Genomic DNA, 11,113 nt, shown 5'->3' on the forward strand with positions numbered 1-11,113 from the left:
GAATAGTGCGTCAGAAGATGCTGGATCTCATCAAGGCGCAATTATTATCCCATTTTGAAAGCCTGCCAACACTGCAGACCATGCGTTCTGAAAATCAGCATATATATTGTCCTCGTGGTCCAAAGTTTGCATCCCCTGCTCGTTCTTTTCAGAATATGCTTCTGTTATGTTTTTGTGGTCATGGTGGCACAGTGATTAGCACTGCTGTCTCATACCCCCCCCCCCCCTGCCATGGCAACATGCATGGAGTTTGCATGTTCTCCCCATATTCTCATGGGGTATCCTTAGTCCACCCCCATGCAAAAACATGTTAAGCTTAATTGGCGCTGCCATATTGCCTGTAGGTGTGCATCTGTGATTGTGCTAGTGTTGTAGTACTCGAGATCGGTCTCGTTCTCGAGACCGGTCTCGAGACCGGTTTTTGAAGATCTCGGTCTCGTCTCAGACTCGGCCGCATTTGTACTCGGTCTCGTCATGGACTCGGACAAAGAGGACTCGGGATTTTATTTCGAGACCAGCCGAGACCACGGATTGGATAACTTCTTACTTCAAGTGCAACCAATGATGTTAGTGCCGACAGCGGTTACCCGACCCGCCCCCTTCACACACTCACTGGCCAGGTATACAGGTGAGGTCGTGGATATTTGCAAGATGTCAGCAAAATCATTTGTAATAAAATTTGGATACCAATCCCACAAAGAATTCATATCAACGGGGAAAAGAAAACACACCGCAGTGTGTAAATTCTGCAGTATGACAATAACAGAGACGACAGGGACAACGTCAAACTTTTACCGCCACTTAGAAAGGAAGCACAAAGAAAGGTAAAATAGGTTTATGTTGTGCTAGCTAGTGTTATTAGTCTTTCTTTGTGAAATCTCTTTACAATATATCATATCAAAATATACAGTATATATATATGACTCCTTGTTTTGACGCTAGTTTCATTTGGTGTTGCCAGCTATTTCACTAGCACCTAAATTAGGCGCGCAAACTAGCTAAATTGGCTAATATGTAGTTTAGCTAATTCAATGTTAATTTGCGATAGGTTGAAGGTCATTAATCACCTTACAATAAGTCAGTGATAACAGTATGTGGAAAACAATATCATACCATATCCATCATCTTTGTGTAACTATTTTAAAAATATTTCATTTACGCCCTTGCTGTCTACTATGTAGTGTCGATCCACACATTTGTGTGAGAAAAAATTATAGAACATACCATATTAATATATATGTTCCTAAGCCTAGAAAGCCAATTATTTGATTAGCTACATATATAGATTATAAAATGGAATGGAAACAAATCAGAATGTGGATAAAAATAGATTTGACATATATTCCACATTAATTTTTAGTTTAGGACATATCTATAATGTACGGAAGCGTAATGCCTTCACTTGAGAAAAAATAATTCTGCTGAATTAACGAGATACAGTTTTCATGTAAAAAAACGCTCCTTTTTTTAAATTGGTCTTCGTTAGTCGACGTCACACTCGCTATAGCCGCAGTGTATTGTGGGTCGAATCGCCATTTTGGATGTATACAACGCAAGAGTGAGCATTTGCGTTCAGCATTATTTTTTGTAAGATGGGACACTATCTGAAAGGCTGTCACACTAATTCACATGGTAGAAATGGCAAAAAGGTGGACTACAACATGAGATTTTTTCGGTTTCCCACTTGGAAAAGAGGATATGGACACCAGTTAGAGGAGGTAACAAAGAGGCGTTGGGTGGCCTGGGTCGCAGCAATGAGACGGAAGGAGATCACTTTCAACACGATATCTCCCTTCATGCGTGTTTGCTCTCGGTATTTTCACAAAGGCAACTAAGATGTTTTTTTTTGAGTAATATTATTGAATATGCATTTTTTTTGTCTTCTAAAGTTGGTATTTTCACATTGGTTAATCTACACAAGCAAGCTAGCCTCACTACGGAGGGCAGCAGAAATAGATTAATATGCTTGTGTTAAAGTGGTGTTACAGAGTGAATGCTTTTTAAAGATAAGTAAACAGGAAAACTGTAATGACACGTGTATCAGTGCATGTATATGTATATTCGCGTGCATGGATTATAAGCTGCAATGCTGGATAAGGTTGTCACTGTGTGCTGTGCCCTGTAAAACCAATGCTCAACTATGGTTTATGTACAGAAACATTTGCAAGTACGGTTTCTAACGTTTTACATGATGTCTGGAAGGATCTGTATAAACTCGTTGTATACCGAGCCTGTGTCCTGCTTGCCGCTTATATTTTATTTTAAACATTACCAATAAAGTTATGTCCAATGACATTACTGTGGTGTTCTTGACTCTTTTTCCATTCTTAATCACCTAAATGGCTGGTGTGTTTTGGTAATGAAAATTTTGGTAATGAAAATCAGTAACTTATTACTGATAAAGTTCCATAAAACGTTACATTTTTGTAGAGAAAAAAAACACTGAAAATGAAACATTAAGTTAACCAAATGTGTTTACATTCGCGACACACTCAAAATGGCGAATGGGGGCGTGTCAGACGGTGCAGACACAGATACAGTTTTCATTACATGGTCTGATTGTCTCTTGAGTCACCACATGACCAGCCTGAATGCATTTCAGATGCATCATCTTGTATCCGTGAAGCATGCCATACTGGTCCAACTGACCCTGGAGAAACACTGCAATGTTCTGCAGATCAGAATGAACTTTCCCTCTGAACAACCGCAAAACCTGCGCAAAGTCGACAAACTAATAACAATGCCATCTATGTTACTTAAAGCTGCCAGTATTTCCCAGTGTTTCTAACCCAGACCAAAATAAAACTGGATTAATCTAAGCTGTGATATTGTTGCAGTGAAATTGAGCTCCAAAGTAGGCGAAATTCGAGTTCTAGTGAGTTCGAGAACCGAGGTACCACTGCATATATATATTACATGAAAACAGTATCTCAATTCAGAAAAACATCGTATTTTTTTTTACATGAAAACCGTATCTCGTTAATTCAGAAAAACAGAGTTTTTATTTTACATGAAAACTTTATCTCAGAAATTCCGAGATAATTATGTCATTAATTCAGAAAAACAGCAGAATTATTTTTTCTCAAGTGAACGCATTACGCTTCCGTAATAGTGTAATATGTAAGATTTTCTAATACAGTCTCGGTACCTTTGCTTCTCTTTAACTTGCAACATTAATTTTAAATACTTTTTTTATATAAATAAAATTAATTTCATCAGATATCTGTGTTATCCTTCCTCAATTTTAGGTTCTTGGAGTACAAGGCTGGCCAAAAGAAAGATGACACACAGCCAACTATAGCTTCCTTTACCCAGAAAGGGCAGGTCTACAGCGAACATTCTCAGAGACAACAAGCCATCAGTGAAGCTATTGTCCAAGATTTAGTAATTGGGTGTTGTCTGCCTCTGTCAATTGTGGAAAATTTACATTTTAAACACTTTCTTGAGATTTTAGACAGTAAGTACACACCAATCTCCAGAAGAACAATTTCTGAGAAACAGATCCCAGCATTAGTGAGGAAGGTCAAGGAGAAAGTTTTAGAGAAGCTGGCGACACAGACATATGTCTCACTAACGACTGATATCTGGTCTGATCGCAGACTACGCTCTTTCCTTGGAGTGACTGCCCATATGTGCTGCAAATCAAAGGCTGCCTATGCACTTGAATCCTACTTGCTGGACTGCAGGCATTTTACAGGTAGACATACTGGTGAGAAAATTGCTTCTGCCTTTGAGGAGATCACAGAGGAATATGGAATCCGTCACAAGATAAACTATATCATTACAGACAATGCTTCAAATATGAAATGTGCTTTTAAAGTTCACATGCCACAACAGCAGTCTGATGACAGTGCGAGTGAGGAAGAGAGTCTAGATGATGAGAACTTGTGGGAGGACATGAATTCAGTGGAAGACAAAGAATTAACTTGGTCATCAGGTGAACGTCTTTCCTGCTTTGCTCATTCTCTACAGTTAGTTGTAAATGATGGCTTGAAGGAGGTTAAGGTCATCTCACGCGCCATTGCCAAAACATCACGGTTTACAACTCTGTTACATAGCAGTTCACAATTAAGAGACAAGTTTGAGGCTGCATTTGGCACTACTAAGACTATTCCAGCAGCAAGCAACACCCGCTGGAACAGCACTTTCAAACAAGTACAGGCACTCACAGCTCTGGATCACAGAGCCCTAAATGAAATGTGCAGCAAGGACTATGAGAATGTAGTCTTTAGTGCTCGTGAGTGGAACCAGCTAAAAGAACTGACTTCAATTCTTGCACCATTCTCAGAGGCAACAGACCTTACAGAAGCAGAGAAATCAGTTACCATAAGCATGGTGGTTCCGACTGTCCTGGACTTAAATACACACCTCCTTAAGATGGAGGGGACCCAAATGCAGTGCCGACCATTAGTCAAGGCCCTCCATCAGTCCCTGGTGAAAAGATTTTCTGGAATCTTCACAAAAACAAACATGACCAAAGATAGTGGAAAAGAGGAACCGTTTAACCACAATGTGTACTTTTTGGCTACCATTCTGGATCCACAGTTTGGATTAAGTTGGGTAGATCTGGATGTTACCAGTGGGGGAAATGCAGCATCTGTGAAGAAGTTCAGAGATGATCTGAAGAAGACACTGATAGGTATCTTTAAATTCTTTTAAAAGATCATTTGTGAACTACCAATCTTCTTTTTTTAAAAAAAAAATAGTGTATGTTAATAACAGGGTAAATGTTTAATTCATAGGATTTTTTATATCACCTGTTTATTTTGCCACAAATATGTTATGCTCTTGGTATAATGTACCTGCGACTGTTTTAATATTTAACTTGCAAATGTACGTATTATAGACAAACAGTTGTTTTACAATAACACCTCAGCCCTAAATAACATAATAGATCATAGAACATCATCTTATTAAAGCTTCCATGTACATAACCTATATTTCTTCCTACAGGGTTTCCGCGCGGTAGTAAAAGGTAGTAAATTCAACTGCATAAACCCTGTCCTAAAACTGTACTGGACCAAATATTCAGTAACATCAGTGTTCATTATTCTTCCAATTTGCCTTATAAAGGTCCTAAAATAATAAATAACAAAAATAAAGTAATTTTCTGGCACATTCAAGCAATCTATCCATTTCATTCTAACTCAGTTTCTGCATTTGTGTATTTTTCAGACACTTTGATCTCAGAGGTGGAGAACATGATGGAGAGTGAGGGAAATGCAACTAATTCAGGGTCTATTGTGAATCCTCATGGTGATTCACCACCAGTTAAATGGCCTCGTCTTCTGTCTCGCTACAAGGCCTACAAGATGTGCAGCTCAGATCATGATACAAGTATTATGACAGAGATCAACAAATACTTTGATGCCGTCCATGACTGGGATGCTGGCGATGCACTTGACTTCTGGGCCAAAAACCATGTTAGATTTCCACAGCTTCACAATTTGGCAATGAAGGTGCTGTCAGTCCCTGCCTCCTCAGCACCAGTGGAGAGGGTTTTTAGTAGAGGGGGCATTATAATGAGACCCCATCGCGCACGTTTAGGTCCAAGAATGTTACAATCCCTCATGTTTCTGAAATGCAACCACACTCTACTGTGATTTTTCATTTATGTGGTGTTTCAGGCCATGTTGTGTGGTGTTTAGCAGTTACCCCCTCATCTTTGGGGTCAGTTTGGTCTTAAAGAGTGTTCTGCCACAGTGGTTTGTTGAGGATTAATAAATGATGTTATAATTTTAGGTAACTGCTTCCAGTGAAGCAATTTTGTAATTTTATGAATGAAACTCCTGCATTTGTTGCTTTAAAAACAAAATTGTATGGTCTTTAGAAGTTTTTTTCACTTTCACATTCTTTGTTCTGTTTTCTGATTATTGAAATGTAAGAGAATAGTCGAGAGAAGTAATGTATAAACATATTTAATGTTGCATAGTGTATGTTGTTTGCTTCGTTCAGCTCTTTTTGAGGGGTGCTTAGGCTTTGCATGTTCCACTTATTTGTCATGTGGTGTAAAACATGCATTGGTCCGGTCTCGACTCGGTCTCGCCCAGCCCTGGTCTCGGTCTCGACTCGGTCTCGCCCAGCCCTGGTCTCGGTCTCGACTCGGTCTCGGCCAGCCCTGGTCTCGGTCTCGACTCGGTCTCGGCCCTTCAGAGTCTTGGTCTTGTCTCGGTCTCGACACCCTCTGGTCTTGGTCAGGTCTTGGTCTCGGATAAGGTGGTCTTGACTACAACACTAGATTGTGCCCCATCCTGAGTTGTTCCCTTAGGCTTCTGTGACCCTGAATAGTATAATCAGTTATGGCTGGATGTTATTCTTTCAATGAAAACAATGTGTTATACGCATTTCCATTTTCTAACTGAGTGATGTGGAAGAGTTAAGCACAGCTCAGATGATAGCCAAAGACCTCCAGAGATTGTCATGAACTTTACATGTACATATCATGGCCTATGTTGGGATCATGAATCATGAAAATAACCACTTTATTACTTAAAAAGCTTCATATGTTGTAAGTTACAAACAAAGCATTTTTTCTCCTTTATGTCCCTAATAATATGCTTTTGTGCTAGATATATTAGATCCCATTCTCTTCTAGTTAAAGTTCTTTATCTGAAATTACAAGAATTTGTATTTGCATCCTTACCTGTTTTTGTATTGCGGTGTTTGAAGGTTCTGTTACTGACTTTCTGAGGAAGTTTCTGTGACAGCTACACAAAACAGTGACTGGATGTATAACAAATATTTTGATCAACAGGTTGACAGCTGGTGTAGAATGACTTTACGGCAGCTGTCAGACAAAGAACAAAGCAGAGAAATAAATGATAAATCACTCCTCACATATTAAAAACAATACCCACTGACTGTAATTACTGCTAGCTGAGCTACTATGTATCTCTGTTTGAATGAAGCACTAATGGAGAACAGAGTAATAGACTCATCGGTTTCACCTTAGAATTGAATAGTGATACTTTATTGAGCCCCATGGGGAAACTGTCTTTTCAGTTACCCCATCTTCCTTTCCATGCGACACAGACACATATACAGGTAAGAGTGAGCCTAGGGGGGGGTCACGTCAGCCTGTGTTTTTTTTGTAATATGCAGAGTTGGTAACATCAGTCCTCATGGCATAAAGGATAGTGACTCACCGACTTTCACACGTAATTGATGGATCAGAGGCAGACGAATCAGCAAGGACTTCCTTCCGCCTCAGCAATAACCGATCATTGGATTTCGCCGGAAATGCCCACCTCTGGAGATGGGTGAGTTCCGTAGGGATTGACTTTCATGTATAATAGATAAAACAGTAGAAGGATGAAACAAAGGACAATGAACAGATGGGCACTTGGATTTGTGACAAGTATACGTGTTCGTTTAAGTGTCCCGCACCCGACTGAGGCCTGCCACAAAGATAAGGTGTTCTTAGCGTGTGAAGGAGAGAGGTACCGTACAAAACATGTAAAAGTAGTGCAGCAACACATTGTTAAAAATATACAATTAAAATTAACATTACATGATCTACAAAACAAGCAATCCATCAGAAATGTTTCAAAATGAACATATGAATGGCTAGTTCAGACAGTTTCTACTAACAGATTCCAAATCTGTAGCTTAATATTTTTGTCCATGTGCCAAGCGTTTAAATAAAATGAAATGAGATCATATGTGCTCTTGTAACACCTATTGTTGTGAATTTCTTCCACTGTAAAAGACATATTGAGAAAAGTGTTATACTGTGAGATAACTGATAATCCATAGGCTTCATAGTAATTCTGGAAAATCATTAATAACAAAGGAAAATGTCATCATGATTGTATTCTTGAGCAGTTCCTCCGAAATCGTCTGAAGGTCTAGATGAACACCACAGCAAGTCCTATATCTGCCGTTCATAGTGGAGTGTGAGGCTGTTCCCGCCAAAACTACATTATGTCATGGGTTGCCAAAATGTTCCTCCAACCATTCAGGAACCTGAAAAGAAAAGAAAATGAAACACAAAGAAATACAGTGTCACGTCCCGATCGTGCCGTTCCTCCTGTGTGCCACAGCCCTTCGTTAACCTCATGTGGAATCCCCGTGTTACCAGCTGTTCCTAGTCTTGTCTAATTGAGATCGTGTATTTAAGTGCTTCCCTGTTAGTCTTTCCCCAGTTCTGTCATTAACGTCTGACGTCATTACATGTTTTTGCCCCGTGTTCCTTGCTTTTCACTCAATAAATCCCTCATTCCCCGATTCTCCATTTCATTCTCCTACTTCCCTGTTTCGTGCGCTCCCTGTGGTCTGACATACAGGCCAGGGAAAATAGTTCATAAAGTCACATTTCTAGCAAATGATAATCTTGTTCCAAGCCCTATTGATGTAAGAGAGGTGTGACGTAATGGAACATCAGGGACATGATATCCCAAAATGCCTCTTCACCCATTCCTGGGCCCTCAAAATCTAAAGATCTGGTTCTGAGTTCAGGGCTCCCCTCTTCATCCCACCATCAACTGATCTCTTCTGGAGCTTGTGCTAATTCACAGTGACTAACATGGAAGTTTGCCTTCTACCATAACAGCAGCATTTGTGACTAGAAGGACCTGTGGTATGTGAAATTTGGAGTTTAGCACTGTTTTCCATCCAAGACCGTTTTTATTCTTGGTCAGCTCCAAATTGCATCTCTTTGAAGTCATGGGGACAAATCTCACTATTGTTTTACATGCCGCTAGATGAATCTCCCCTCCTATTGCGGCTTCCTTTGCTGCCACATTTGCAAGAGCATTTCCTTGTGCGTTTTCAGTGACAATTTTTTTGTGTGTGTGGTTTGACTTTCAATATGGCGACTTCCTTGGCGACTATAAGGCAGCCAACGGTTCCTTCGCCAACTCTCTATTTTCATGGGCATTCCAACAGCTGCCAGGAAGTTACACTGCTTCCAGATTTGGCCAAAGTCATGAGCGATGCCCCAACGGTACCAGCTGTCTCCCAGAGCACTGGCCATTTTGTCAGCTGCTAGCTTGCATGCTTCAGTGGTGGCTTCCTGAATTCTGCCTGTTGGGAAACGTCAAGGGCCAACGAACCTTGAGCCAGAATTTCACAGTCTGTTGTGACATTCCATCCAGTTTTCCTTACTCCACCCACCACCATTGATGAGCCATCAGCATACAGAATGAGGTCAGGATTCTGCTGCGTTATTTCTTTGACATGCTGATCCCACTCCATCATCCAGAATGTCATCTGCAGCATTGATGACATTGTCAATGTACTGAATGATAATTGATGTCAATGGCTGAGCAACAGAGGACATCGGTTGAGTCCACAAGGCCTGATAATAGACTGACAGGCTGTTGTGAAGGCATTGGGGCAACCTCATTCATTGGTATTGCTGTCCCTCCACAGCAAAAGGTAGCTAGTTCTGGATATCTTCGGCTAATGGCACAGACCAAAATCCATTTCCCATGTCCATTTCCCAGGGCACTGAAGATGGTGGAAGGATCAAACACAAGCAGTGTGTAGTCTTCAAATATAGTCACCATGAACCCTTGACTTTCTTCACTGGCCACACTGACCTGTTCGGTGGATGTGTTTACTTCAGAATTCCTCTTGCTTTTAGCGGTTGGATGATTATCTTAATACCAACAATGGCAGTGAGGGGACATTGTTTAATACATGGGGGCTGCCATCATCCCAAAGTTACTGGTTCCATGTCCAGCAAGCCACCGTCATGCTTGGTTCCTCGACCAGATGGGGAGGTTGCTGAGGTCTCACTTTCTCATCGCTCCGAGATTCCACGTAACCTTTCGGTTGTCAAAAGCGACGACGACTTTGCGTACAGCAGGACATATAGACCCAACACACACATCGGGCCTCCTGCCTACATTTATTTCCAGAATTCAGCATGTCCAGTCATCATGGTGAGTGGTTTGGTACATCTCAGAATTAGAGCTTCTCCTGCAGGTCCTCGGGCTCTTCTTTTGTTATGATCAAATTCTAGGGATAAGCCTTTGGCCATTATTTTTTTGCGTGATCATGAATTTGGCTCCTGCGTCCAACAGAATGTCAAATTCATGAACATGGTTCATTAGCACATTTACATATAGGGTGTCTGATCATTGTTCCATAGACGCTTGCAGGGTCAGGGGGGAGGGAGTTCTACTTTGCTGACTGTGCATTCACAGAGGAAAGGCGCATTCTCCTTTGCTCAGCACTCTGCTGAAAGAACTGACTGTCGGTATCATTGTGTGGGAAACAACTGTCAACTGTAGCTGTCGGGTTAGTATGTTTGCTAGCGATAGAAGCTTTGCAGTCTTCAGCCTAATGTCCCATGACGCCACAAATGTGACACTCACTCTTCTGCACAGTCTTATATTGTTGGTGCTGTTTCTGGTTACCATGGAATCATGGTATCCTGCACAGCTTCAATTCCATATCAAGCTCAAGTCTGACAAGATAAACTGCTATTCTGGTGCATGTTGCACCTTCTCCTTCCTAATCTACATGTGTGGCTTTATAGAGCCGTCTCGATTTAGGGTCAACATTATTAACGGAGACAGTCTTTAGAGGTCTGTAGTTGCTTCTACGAACTTGTTCTACTGTTTTTAGACCTGGAAGCCCAGCATGTCGAACTCAAATATCTTGAAAGTCGTCATAAAAATCCATAACAGCCAATTCCTTGCTTCTGCAAACATGATGTAATTGGAGACCAGTTAGATTTGGAATGACAGAGTGAAGTAATGTATCCCAGCCACCCTGCAAATACTGCCGATTTATGGTAATATTGTACAGTCAGTTTTAAGTTATGGTACAGAAGGGTCTAATCAACACTTCACTGTTACAGGAAAAGTTGATAGTGAATCTGATGATAAAAATGAATCATGATACTGTGAAGTTAACAGTTTGTAGTTCACAGTAGAACCCTGTTCATAGCTTAACTGTAAACTGGTGAACTTAAGAGTCAGAAAGTTTACAGTTCGACTGTACATTTCACAGTAGAACTATGAAAAGTGTGCCAATTTACTATAAAAACTCATGGTCAAACTATGAAATAATTCATGGTCGAACTGTCTACCAAGTTTATGTTGTGTTTTTTTTTTTTTTTATCTTTTTATCAGGAACTGTATTATGTTTTGTATGAATGTTA

General features: G+C 40.5%; 1 long non-coding RNA gene across 2 annotated transcripts; it reads left to right on the forward strand.

The window, feature by feature from the left end:
- The first annotated feature begins 378 nt into the window (after window positions 1–378).
- On the forward strand, window positions 379–5,927 carry LOC140582394 (uncharacterized). 2 transcript variants are annotated; one of them, XR_011985345.1, is made up of 3 exons: window positions 379–824; window positions 3,249–4,639; window positions 5,176–5,927. It is a non-coding gene; the product is annotated as an uncharacterized lncRNA (long non-coding RNA). The 2 variants fall into 2 exon arrangements; XR_011985344.1 differs by having other exon boundaries at window positions 379–628.
- The last annotated feature ends 5,186 nt before the right edge of the window (window positions 5,928–11,113 follow it).

Source organism: Paramormyrops kingsleyae, chromosome 24 (genome assembly GCF_048594095.1).
Source record: "Paramormyrops kingsleyae isolate MSU_618 chromosome 24, PKINGS_0.4, whole genome shotgun sequence".
In the NCBI taxonomy this organism is placed as follows: domain Eukaryota; kingdom Metazoa; phylum Chordata; class Actinopteri; order Osteoglossiformes; family Mormyridae; genus Paramormyrops; species Paramormyrops kingsleyae.